The sequence below is a fragment of the Lithobates pipiens genome, unplaced genomic scaffold (assembly GCF_037356315.1).
Source record: "Lithobates pipiens isolate NorthernLeopardFrog02 unplaced genomic scaffold, aLitPip1_a1.2 Scaffold_28, whole genome shotgun sequence".
NCBI classification, from domain to species: Eukaryota; Metazoa; Chordata; class Amphibia; order Anura; family Ranidae; genus Lithobates; species Lithobates pipiens.
The window spans coordinates 160,392,551-160,405,940 of record NW_027507789.1 but is presented as its reverse complement, the minus strand read 5'-3'; the positions used below and the strand labels follow the sequence as shown (position 1 = coordinate 160,405,940).

At 44.8% G+C, this 13,390-nt stretch overlaps 1 protein-coding gene across 1 annotated transcript in view; it reads left to right on the top strand.

The window, feature by feature from the left end:
- The window catches only part of LOC143935722 (delayed-rectifier potassium channel regulatory subunit KCNS1-like), a 43,375-nt gene that overhangs the window by 25,465 nt on the left and 4,520 nt on the right, over positions 1-13,390 (top strand). The window lies entirely within an intron of this gene.

Below are 13,390 nucleotides of genomic sequence, written 5' to 3'. Positions count from 1 at the left end.
TGCATTGGTGTCATTTGTGACTGTAATAACTGTTAGGGGAGTTAGGGTTAGCCCCCTTTAGTTCTAAGGTACCCCCCTAACCCCCCCAATAAAGGTTTAACCCCGTGATCACCCCCCGTCGCCAGTGTCACTAAGGCTGGGTTCACATTGCAGCGGTTTATGAGAACGGATGTGATTCGCACCGCACTGCAGTGCAAATCACATCCGATCTCTGCGCGATTCGAGTTCAGCCATACAGATAGTATGGCTGAATTTGCGTCGCACCCGCCGCAAACTCGCACGGGACCCTTTTTTTGGTCCGCAGTAGAATCGGATCGCATGGGTGTTCACACCATGCGATCCGAGTTTGCAGATCGCACTGCGATATGCGAACTGATCTGGGGGTGTCAGTAACATTTCACTGACACTCCCAGCAGTTCGCATAGGGCAGTGTGAACTTCCGCCGGGAGGCATGCGATGCGGATTCGTGGCGTTCCCGCATCGCTCCAGTGTGAACCCAGCCTAATAAGCGATCGTTTTTCTGATCGCTGTATTAGTGTCACAGGTGACGCTAGTTAGGCAGGTAGGTATTTAGGTTCGCCGCAGCTTTTTATAGCGCCAGGGACCCCCATATACTACCGCATAAAGCCCCCTGATTGCCCCCTAGTTAACCCTTTCACCAGTGATCACCATATAACTGTTACAGGTGACGCTGGTTGGTTAGTTATTTCTTTATAGTTTCAGGGCACCCGCCATTTATTACCTAGTCTCACTAGTGTACCCCTAAATTTACTACTTTCCAAAATGGGGTCATTTGGGGGGGGTTTGTGCCATCTTGGCATTTTATGGCATTTTATGGCCTTCAAAACTGTAACGCCCTTAGAAAGCCTGAAGGCGGTGCTTGGTTTTTGGGGCCCCGTACGCGGCTAGGCTCCCAAAAAGTCCCACATATGTGGTATCCCCGTACTCAGGAGAAGCAGCAGAATTTATTTTGGGGTGTCACTTCACATATGCCCATGGCATGCGTGAGCAATATATCATTTAGTGACAACTTTGTGAAAAAAAAAAAAAAGTTTGTAATTTTCCCGCAACTTGTGGCAAAATATAAAATATTCCATGGACTCAACATGCCTCTCAGCAAATAGCTTGGGGTGTCTACTTTCTAAAATGGGGTCATTTGTGGGGGTTTTGTGCCATCTTGGCATTTTATGGCCTTCAAAACTGTAATAGGTAGTGAGGAGTGAAATCAAAAATTTACACCCTTAGAAAGCCTGAAGGCGGTGCTTGGTTTTCGGGGCCCCGTACGCGGCTAGGCTCACAAAAAATCCCACATATGTGGTATCCCCGTACTCAGGAGAAGCAGCAGAATTTATTTTGGGGTGTCATTTCACATATGCCCATAACATGTTTGAGCAATATATCATTTAGTGACAACTTTGTGTAAAAAAAAATAAAAAAATTTTTTTTTGTCATTATTCAATCGCTTGAGGCAAAAAAATAAAATATTCAATGGGCTCAACATGCCTCTTATCAATTTCCTTAGGGGGTCTACTTTCCAAAATGGGGTCATTTGGGGGGGTTTTGTACTGCCCTGCCATTTTAGCACCTCAAGAAATGAGATAGGCAGTCATAAACTAAAAGCTGCGTAAATTCCAGAAAACGTACCTTAGTTTGTAGATGTGACAACTTTTGCGCAAACCAATAAATATACAGTTATTGACTTTTTTTTTACCAAAGACATGTGGCTGAATACATTTTGGCCTAAATGTATGACTAAAATTGAGTTTATTGGATTTTTCTAATAACAAAAAGTAGAAAATATCATTTTTTTTCAAAATTTGCGGTCTTTTTACGTTTATATCGCAAAAAATAAAAATCGCAGAGTCAGTCAAATACCTTTAAAAGAAAGCTCTATTTGTGGGAAAAAAAGGACGCAAATTTTGTTTGGGTACAACATTGCATGACCGCGCAATTACCAGTTAAAGCAGCGCAGTGCCAAATTGTAAAAAGACCTGTGGTCATTGACCAGCAAAATGGTCCGGTCTGAAAGTGGTTAAGCAAAAAATTAGGTTTTCCCAGATTTCCTAAACATTCGCACAAGATTTCCATTTCTCTGTATTTCCCAAATGTGACAACTTCCCCCTCTGTACAATAACCCATGGCATATTTGGTGTATTGGGCCATCAATGTAAGCATGGCCTGGAATTCTTCACAATACATTACATTGTTCTTTGTCCTAGGCCTGTGGGCAATTACATTAAATTTCACTAAAAAAGCTGAAGGCACTTAGGTTAGTGAAGATATCTTGGAGTTTGTGAGTATCAAAGGGTATTGCTATGATATGTGACCTATCTGAATAGTTCACCACAGTTCCTTGAAGTGAATTATGGTGTCTTGATTAGCTTAGACCAGCCATTCTCAAGCAGGGTTCCTCCAAAGGTTGCTAGGGGTTCCTTGAGCTGTTGCTGATTGACCTCCCATTTGATGGTGTCTGCATAGTTTTGGGGTCAATGTCACTTGGCAGAGCCAGCTGAATGAACCCAGATGATCTGTTTGGTTTTCTTAAAGGGGGCATTTTTTCCAGTATCCGTTAATATCAGGGGCTTTTTTTTTTACACTGACAGCCAATAAATTGGGTTTAGCAAGTATTCTCCAAGACCTGAAAATAATTTCAAGGGTTACCTATGAACTGTAATTTAATATGTGATTTCCATAATGTGCTAAACCCATATGTCAAAATAGAGTTGTCCACTTTCCCTAATTCTCACAATTACTCACAATTGCTTATACAAAGTCAGGCTGCACATTAAGGGCCAGTTCACACCATAGAAACACAGTCTGGATGCATTCCAGATGCTTTTCTGAATGCATGTTTGTAATGCGTTTCAGTGCGTTTTTGATGCAGTCCAGTGCTTCCCCACCCTCTTTTTTCTTAACCTTAAATAAGGACATGTGTGTTTCAGTGTGTTTTTGGTGTGTTTAGGTGCATTCCAGTGCATTTTTGATGCATTGTACAGCGTTACAGTACAGTTCAGTGCAGGAAAAATGCAGCATGTTCTACTTTTTTTCTGGAACTGGAACGCACTGGAACTGCAAGCACTGTTGTGAACTATGCTATTGAAAACCATATAATCTACTTTTCATGCGTTTTTGATGCAGAAAAAAACAACACTGGACTGTATGTGGTGTGAACTGGTCCTAAAGCAAACTGTCATTTTCCTGTTCAGGGTAAATAACTAGTTTTCTTGTTACCCTACCTCCCCTCTTTTTAGCCTTAAGAAAAAGCCCTGCTTAACTACTTGCCGACCGCCGGCCGTCAAATGACAGGTAGACGGCGCAGCTCTTGTGGCAGGAGGGCGTCATATCACCCATCATAGTACCTGTCACTCACAGTCCATCAGAGTACCTGTCACAGCCCATCAGAGTACCCGAGTACCTGTCACAGTTCATCCGAGTACCTGAGTACCTGTCACAGCCCATCAAAGTACCCGAGTACCTGTCACAGCCCATCAGAGTACCCGAGTACCTGTCACAGCCCATCAGAGTACCCGAGTACCTGTCACAGTCCATCAGAATACCCGAGTACCTGTCACCGCCCATCAAAGTACCCCAGTACCTGTTACAGTCCATCAAAGTACCAGAGTACCAGTCACAGCCCATTAGAGTACCCGAGTACCTGTCATAGCCCATAAAAGTACCCGAGTACCTGTCACAGCCCATCAGAGTACCCGAGTACCTGTCACAGTCCATCAGAATACCCGAGTACCTGTCACAGCCCATCAAAGTACCCGAGTACCTGTTACAGCCCATCAAAGTACCCGAGTACCAGTCACAGCCCATCAGAGTACCCGAGTACCTGTCGAAGCCCATCAGAGTACCCGAGTATCTGTCACAGCCCATCAGAGTACACGAGTACCTGTCACAGTCCATCAGAGTATCCGAGTACCGAGTATCTGTCACAGCCCATCAGAGTACACGAGTACCTGTCACAGTCCATCAGAGTATCCGAGTACCTGTCACAGCCCATCAGAGTACCCGAGTACCTGTCACAGCCCATCAGAGTACCCGAGTACCTGTCACAGCCCATCAAAGTACCCGAGTACCTGTTACAGCCCATCAAAGTACCCGAGTACCAGTCACAGCCCATCAGAGTACCCGAGTACCTGTCGAAGCCCATCAGAGTACCCGAGTATCTGTCACAGCCCATCAGAGTACACGAGTACCTGTCACAGTCCATCAGAGTATCCGAGTACCCGAGTATCTGTCACAGCCCATCAGAGTACACAAGTACCTGTCACAGTCCATCAGAGTACCCGAGTACCTGTCACAGCCCATCAGAGTACCCGAGTACCTGTCACAGCCCATCAAAGTACCCGAGTACCTGTCACAGTCCATCAGAGTACCCGAGTACCTGTCACAGCCCATCAGCGTACCCGAGTACCTGTCACAGCCCATCAGAGTACCCGAGTACCTGTCACAGCCCATCCGAGCACCCAATTACCTGTCACAGCCCATCAGAGTACCCGAGTACCTGTCACAGCCCATCAGAGTACCCGAGTACCTGTCACAGCCCATCAAAGTACCAGAGTACCTGTCACAGCCCATCAGAGTACCCGAGTATCTGTCACAGCCCATCAGAGTACCCGAGTACCTGTCACAGCCCATCAAACTACCCGAGTACCTGTCACAGCCCATCCGAGTACCCGAGTACCTGTCACAGCCCATCAGAGTACCCGAGTATCTGTCACAGCCCATCAGAGTACACGAGTACCTGTCACAGTTCATCTGAGTACCCGTCGCAGTTCATCTGAGTACCTGAATACCTGTCACAGTTCATCTGAGTACCCGAGTACCTGTCACAGTCCATCTGAGTACCCGAGTACCTGTCACAGCCCATCAGAGTACCCGAGTATCTGTCACAGCCCATCAGAGTACACGAGTACCTGTCACAGTTCATCTGAGTACCCGTCGCAGTTCATCTGAGTACCTGAATACCTGTCACAGTTCATCTGAGTACCCGAGTACCTGTCACAGTCCATCTGAGTACCCGAGTACCTGTCACAGCCCATCAGAGTACCCGAGTATCTGTCACAGCCCATCAGAGTACACGAGTACCTGTCACAGTTCATCTGAGTACCCGTCGCAGTTCATCTGAGTACCTGAATACCTGTCACAGTTCATCTGAGTACCCGAGTACCTGTCACAGTTCATCTGAGTACCTGAGTACCCTAGGGCTTTCACACTGCAGCGGTACGCTGGCAGGACGTCAGGAAAAGTCCTGCCAGCAGCTTCTTTGGAGCGGTGAAGGAGCAGTGTGTTTACCGATCCTCCACCGCTGCTCCCCATTGAAATCAATGGGGCAGTGCTGTAATACCACCGGCAAAACGCTGCTATTGCGGCGTATTTCCGGGGGTTTTAACCCTTTCTTGGGCGCTAGCGAGGGGTAAAAGCGCCCCACTAGCGGCTGAAATGTGCCGCAAATCCGACGGTAAAACGCCGCTATGGGTGGTGTGGTGTGAAAGGGGTCTGGTGTGAAAGGGGTCTTAGTGCCTTCAGCTTTTTTAGTGAAATACAATGTAATTGCCCACAGGCCTAGGACAAAGAACAATGTAATGTACTGTGAAGAATACCAGGCCATGCCTACAAATCCCACACAGGTGCCATATATCATATAAGATGACCATTATTCTTTGTGGTTTGAGATGTTTAGGGTCATTTTACCATTAGTAAATTTGAGAGTTTTGTCAGTTAATTGCAGGCCCAGTGTTATATAGCATCCCTGATAACACAGGTCTGGGGTGTATAAGGTTGGTTATATACAGGTTCCCTGATAAGATTATACAGTGGGTATAGAAAAAAAATCACCCCACCCCCCTTAAAATAATCACATTTTGATGCTTTGCAGCCTGAAATGAACACAGACACAGTTTTTGTTTTATACAGCTGTATTTACTAGTGAAACTTATAACTGCCAAGTGAAAGATATAACACCAACATGTCAAAAAACAGAATCACTGAGTTGGAAAAAGGATCACCCTCTTATGTCAGGATTTTGTTGAACCACCTTTTGCTTTAATTAAAGCCTTTAGCCTGTCGGGATTTGTCTCTACTAACCTTGCATATCTAGACTTTGCAATATTTGCCCACTCTTCTTTGCAGAACTGCTCAAGTTCAGTTAAATTTGATGGTGACCCTTTGTGGACTGCAGCCTTCAAGTCATTCCACATATTTTTAATAGGGTTTAAGTCTGGGCTCTGACTAAGCCATGCAGGGAAATCCAACTTTTTCTCCTTCGACCTCTGTGTGGTCATGTTTGCTGTGTGCTTTGGGTCATTGTCATGTTGGAAGGTAAACCTTCTTCCCATTGACAACTTTCTGGCAGAGGGCAGCAGATTTCCCTCAAGAATTTGAGAGTATTTTGCCCCATCCATTTTTCTTCTATCCTGACAAGTGCTCCAGTCCCTGCTGCAGAGAAACACCCCATACCAGAATATTACCACCTCCTTGCTTTAGTGTAGGAATGGTGTTATTTGGATGGTGAGCTGTATTGGATTTGCACCAGACATATTGTTTGGTGGTGAGGCCAGATAATTAAATTTTAGTCTCATCTGACCATAACACCATTTTCCATGCGGCCTCAGGATCTTTAAAGTGTGTTTAAGGTGGTCAGTGCTCTCTATGATATATGGTATCCACAGATGATACAGATCCATGAGGTACAAGAGAACAGTTGTCCTTGTTTGTCTGAAATGGTTGAAGGTAATGGAGCTAGTTTAGAAATGTAGAGGTTAAGTAAAAACTATGGATATAGTATGTTCCTAGGGTTCTTCACATTCCATTAAAGTTAGTGAAATTAGAGGTAATGCAGAAATGTACCAGGCTGTGGGGATGGAAAAAGGCATGAAAGGTGGCATCCTTTTTATGGGATATGGAATCCCCTGATGCTGCAGGTCCCGAGATGCATGACAGAGGCTTATATTTATTTCCCCATGGTTAGTGAGACCAATTTTCGTATTTTAGAAGCTCAAAATACTGCAAAACTGTCTCAGTATAGAAAAAGGGGAAATCTATGAAGTTATTTATCCCCACTAAGATATATGGCATGCCTAGATGATAAAGGTCCTGGGGATGCATGAGAAAAGTTGAACACATTCACCAAAAGTTGTTACCGTATTTTCCGGCGTATAAGACGACCTTTTACACTTAAAAAAACTGAGCAAAAAGGAGGGGTCGTCTTATACGCCGGGTCAGCTGCTGGGATGCCTTCTGGATGTCCGGTAATACTGTATGTAGCTTCGGCTACATACAGTATATACCACTGAACCAATCCCAGTGAGCGATGTATTCAAATGAATACAGAGCCTGCTCGGATTGGAGTAGCAATCTCTGCCAATCCGAGCAGGCTACACACAGTAGCCTGCTCCGATTGGCTTTGAGAGTGAGGCGCGGGCTGATGATGTAACAGCCTCCGCCAATCCCAGCAGGCTTTGTATTCATTAATAGAATACATTGCTCTCCGTGATTGGCTCCAGCACCAGCAAGAAGGAAGAAGGAAATGGCTCCAGCAAGAACGAAGAAGGGGGATATGAAGCGTCGGAAGCCTCGGAATGGGGGGTCGTCTTAAACGGTGAGTACGGGCAAAACATTTTAAAAACCTGCACAGTTAGGGGGTCGTCTTATATGCCGGCAAATACGGTATATTCTCCATTCACACTTGTGCGACTTGTTATGCAACTTTGGACATGTTTTCCAATGCCAATGCCCACCCTTTGCAACTATAACAGCTTCAACTCATCTGAGAAGGCTGTCCACAGGGTTTAGGAGTGTGTCTATGGGAATGTTTGACCATTCTTCCAGAAGTGCATTTTTGAGGTCAGGCACTGATGTTGGACAAGAAGGCCAGGCTCGCAGTCTCCACTCCAATTCATCTCAAAGGTGTTCTGTCAGGTTGAGGTCAGGGCTCTGTGCAAGTTCCTCCACCCCAAATTCGCTCATGCATTTTTTTATGGACTTTGCACCAGGAAGGGGTCATCCCCAAACTGTTCCCACACATTTAGGAGCATGAAATGGTGCAAAATATCTTGGTATGCTGATGCCTTAAGAGTTCCCGTCAAAAACTGCTGATTTATTGGGATTTTCACGCATCGACCATCCCTAGGTTTTACAGAGAATGGTCCAAAAAACTGAAAATATTCAATGAGCGGCAGTTGTGTGGAGGAAAATGCCTTGTTAATGTCAGAGGAGAATGATTAGACTGGTTCAAGAGGATAGAAAGGCAACAGTGACTTAAATAAGCACTCATTACAGCCAAGGTATGCAGAATACCCAACTGAATGCCCAACACACCTTGAAGAAAATGGGCTACAACAGTAGATGACCACATCAGGTGCCACTCCTGTCAGCTAGGAATAGGAAACTGAGGGTGCATATTTGACAATAGAAGATTGGAAAAAAATTTCCCTGGTCTGATGAGTCTCGATTTCAGGTGCGACATTCAGATTGTAGGGTCAGAATTTGGCATAAACAACATGAAAGCATGGATCCATCCTGCCTTGTATCAATGGTTCATGCTGGTGGTGGTGTAATGGTGTGGGGGATATTTCCTTTGGCACACTTTGGGCCCCTTAGTACCAACTGAGAATCTTTTAAACACCACGGCCTACCAAAGTATTGTTGCTGACCATGTCCATCCCTTTATGACTACAGTGTACCCATCTTCTGATGGCTCCTTCCAGCAGGATAATGCACCATGTCACAAAGATCAAATCATCTCACCACTGGACAATGAGGTCACTGTACTCCAATGGCCTCCACAGTCACCAGATCTCATTCCAATAGAGAACCTTCGGGATGTGGTGGAACTGGAGATTTGCACCATCTCAGGAAGAATCTATCTCAAGAAAAATTAAGACGGTTCTGAAGGCAAAAGGGGGTCCAACCCGGTACTAGTAAGGTGTACATAATAAAGTGGGTGTAGATGGCCATGAGTTCATCTCCCAATTAAATGGATAATTGCTTTAACTGGAGTGGTTCCCACTGTTGTTGTTTTTATTGTTTTCTGCATGGGTGTTCACTGCCCAGGAGGAATTTCAATATCTATGAAGTGGCTTGATGACACTTCCACTTTAAATGTGAGCAGGGAACCACTACTTATTAGAGATGCACACTAAACAATTCAGCTCTGAATTAAGCTTATAAAATAAAGATAAGCAAAGCTTTTATGGTGCTTTCACCCTAGCCACTACTTACTTTGAGAAGAGTGTGATTATCTTGTTGGAAACATTCCCTCTGAAGTAAAAGGCAAAGGATATTTTAGTACCACTAAAACAACCCGGTGTTTCACCTAATGCATTCCGCAATAGGTTACCCAGAATAACTTTAGTAATTAAAAGTGAGCTCCAGACAAACCGCTAAATGCACCGATGACATGCTTATAAAGAAGTTGTTTTACCTGCCCAAGGTATTGTATTTAGGTCAATCCAGTTCTCAGATTTACACAGCTCTGCCACACACTATGTCTGGCAGGGATGGAGAACTTATTTTTCTCTGCTGCAAGAGTTAAGTTACTCATACAGGTCTCCTGCCCATCCTGTGATTGGACAGTGAAAAGAGAAGCAGCAGACAGCATGACTTGTATCTTTATCCCTCTGCCCTCTCCTCCTATCAGCATTCCCTTTGCATCATAGCACATTTGAATAGCTCATTGTTCTGCTTCTTCCTTCTCCAGTCTTAGCTCTGCTGTACAGGGACTATCAGAGTCTTATATGAAGCCAAATTCAGGTAATGACACTGCCTGTATTTAAAAAAGAAAACACCTTTTAGAGCTGCATTAATTTGTGTCTGCCCACAGTTTGACTTGAAACCACTAGAACACAAAGCAAAGGAGAAGGCCTTCAAAAAATACAAGGTCGAGGGATCATAATCAGCATTCAGACTTTTAAAGAATGCAACAAGAAATGTAAGGGTGCAATTAGGGCGGCTAAGATAAAACATGAAAGACACATGGAGGAGAGAAAAAAAAAATACCAAGAAATTCTTTAAGTATGTAAACAGTAAAAAAGGGAGGACAGATCATATTGGCCCAATAAAGAATGAGGAAGGTCATCTGGTTACAAAGGATGGGGAGATGGCGAAGGTATTGAATTTATTCTTCTCCTCAGTCTTCACAAGGTAATCGGGGGGCTTCAGTAACCAAAACTGCAGGTTTTATCTTCATGACACATCACAGGAAGCACCTCCATGGTTAACAGAGGACAGAATTAGAATTAGACTTGGGAAACTTAACATTAATAAATCACCGGGACCAGATGGCTTGCACCCGAGGGTAGTTAGGGAACTCAGTCAAGTAATTGCCAGACCATTGTTCCTAATTTTTACTCACAGTCTACCAACTGGAATGGTACCAGCGGATTGGAGAAAAGCCAATGTAGCACCAATATATAAAAAGGGTCTAATGTTAGCCTAACATCAATAGTATGCAAGCTCTTGGAGGGGATGATAAGGGACTATTATACAAGATTTCAGTAATGAAAACTGTATTATTAGCAGTAATCAGCATGGATTCATGAAGAATTCTTGTCAAACCAATCTATTTGCCTTCAATGAAGAGGTGAGTTGCCATCTAGATAAAGGAAGGCCCGTAGACGTGGTGTATCTGGATTTGCAAAAGCATTTGACACAGTTCCCCATAAACATTTACTGTACAAAATAAGGTCCGTTGGCATGGACCATAGGGTGAGTACATGGATTGAAAACTAGCTAAGAGGGCGAGTTCAGAGGGTGGTGATAAATGGGGAGTACTCAGAATGGTCAGGGGTGGGTAGTGGGGTCCCTCAGGGTTCTGTGCTGGGATCAATCCTATTTAATTTGTTCATAAACGACCTGGAGGATGGGATAAACAGTTTAATCTCTGTATTTGCAGACGATACTAAGCTAAGCAGGGCAATAACAAGGTGGAAACCTTTCAAAAAGATCTGTAAAATAATGCTTTTGGGTGGCAAAAAATATGAATGCAATCTATACATTGGGGGGAGAACCTCTGGGGGAATCTAGGATGGAAAGGGACCTGGGGGTGCTAGTAGATGATAGTCTCAGCAATGGCATGCAATGCCAAGCTGCTGCTAACAAAGCAAACTGAATATTGGCATGCATTAAAAAGGGGATCAACTCCAGAGATAAAACGATAATCCTCCCGCTCTACAAGACTCTGGTCCGGCCGCATCTGGGGTATGCTGTCCAGTTCTGGGCACCAGTCCTCAGGAAGGATGTACTGGAAGTGGAGCGAGTACAAAGAAGGGCAATAAAGCTAATAAAGAGTCTGGAGGATATTAGTTATGAGGAAAGGTCACAAGTGTTACAGACAGTACAAATGGTAAACGCGTTTCACACACTAACAGGTGCGCTTATTCATTACCAATGAATAAGCGCACCTGTTATTGTGTGGAACATGTTTACCATTTGTACTGTCTGTAACACTTGGGATGTTCTTTATTAAACAAGAATTTTGATGTATCTTGGAGTGCAGCCATTTCTTCAGTGTTGATCGTATGCGGAGGCGGGCACCTGTGATATCATTAGGCTTCCTGTCTCACTTGGAGCAGCGAGTTATTTTGTTTGGATATACTGCACCTCCAATGCTCACATCAGTCTCAATTCCTGCACCTCCAGTGCTCAGATCCACCCCAATTAATGCACCTCCAGTGCTCAGATCCACCCCAATGAATGCACCTCCAGTGCTCAGATTAGCCCCAATTACTGCACCTCCAGTGCTGAGATCAGCCCCAATTACTGCACCTCCACTGCTCAGATCCACCCCAATAACTTCACCTCCAGTGCTGAGATCTGCCCCAATTCCTGCACCTACAGTGCTGAGATCTGCCCCTATTCCTGCACCTCCAGTGCTCAGATCCACTCCAATTACTGCACTTCCAGTGCTCAGATCAGCCCCAATTCCTGCACCTCCAGTGCTCAGATGAACCCCAATTCCTGCACCTCTAGTGGTCAGATTAGCCCTAATTCCTGCACCTCCATTGATCAGATCCACCTCAATTCCTGCATCGCCAATACTCAGATCAGCTCCAATTCCTGCACCTCCAGTCCTGAGATCATCCCCAATTCCTGCACCACCAATGCTCAGATCATCCCCAATTCCTGCACCACCAGTCCTGAGATCAGCCCCAATTCCTGCAAATCCAGTGCTCAGATCAGTCCCAATTCCTGCACCTTCACAACTCCGATCACTGTACCCCCTGCAAATCTATTTCACCACTGTCCCCCCCTGCTCATCTGTCCCACCACTGTACCCCCTACATGCCTTCCCCATCACTGTACCACCCTGCACATCTGCTCCACCACTGTACCACCTTGCATGTCTGCCCCACCACTGTACATCCTGCTCTTCTGTCCCAATACTGTAAATCCCCCTGCTCATTTGCCCCACTAATGTACCCTCTTTCTCATCTGCCCCACCACTGTACCTTCCTCCACATCTGCTCTACCGCCATAACCTCATGCTCTTCTACCTCACTGATGAACCACCTTCTCATTGGCCCCAACACTGAACCCTCCCACTCATTTGTCCCACCATTCTAACCCCTTTCACATCTGGCCCAACACTGACCCCCCCTCTCATCTATCCTACCATTATAGCCCCCTGCTCATCTGCCCCATCACTGTACACCCCTGCACTTCTTTCCCACCGATGAACCCACTTCTCATCTCTTCCATCACTGTACACCCCTGCTCATCTGCCCAATCGCTGTACCCAAATTACATTTCTAAAGGAAAAAAAGTAATTTAAAACTACTCGTGGTTATAATGAATTGTCGGTCTGGCAATATACATAACAGTTCATTAGGCATGCGATTTCCCCACAAGGGAACCCCGAACCAAAATTTTTGAAAAAAATGTGTGGAGGTCCCCCCAAATTCCATACCAGGCCCTTCAGGTCTGGTATGGATATTAAGGGGAATCCCGCACCAAAAGGAAAAAAAAATGGCGTGGGGGTCCCCCTCAAAATCCATACCAGACCTGAAGGGTCACCCGTTTACGTGTCATTTTGGTGTCAGACTGTTCTAAACATGGGAAACATGCACCACTTTACAGGCATACTATAGACATCCCCCAGGTACAAAATTTAAAGGAATATTACACTTTTATTGTTTCACTTTAAGCATTATTAAAATCACTGCTCCCAAAAAAACTGACATTTTTAAAACTTTTTTTGCATTGATACATGTCCCCTGGGGCAGGACCCAGGTCCCCAACACTTTTTATGACAATACCATGCATATAAGCCTTTAAAATTAGCACTTTTGATTTTTCATGTTTGTGTCCCATAGACTTTAATGGTGTTCGCGTGTTCGCACAAATTGTTTGCCTGTTTGCATGTTCTGGTGCGAACCAAATGGGG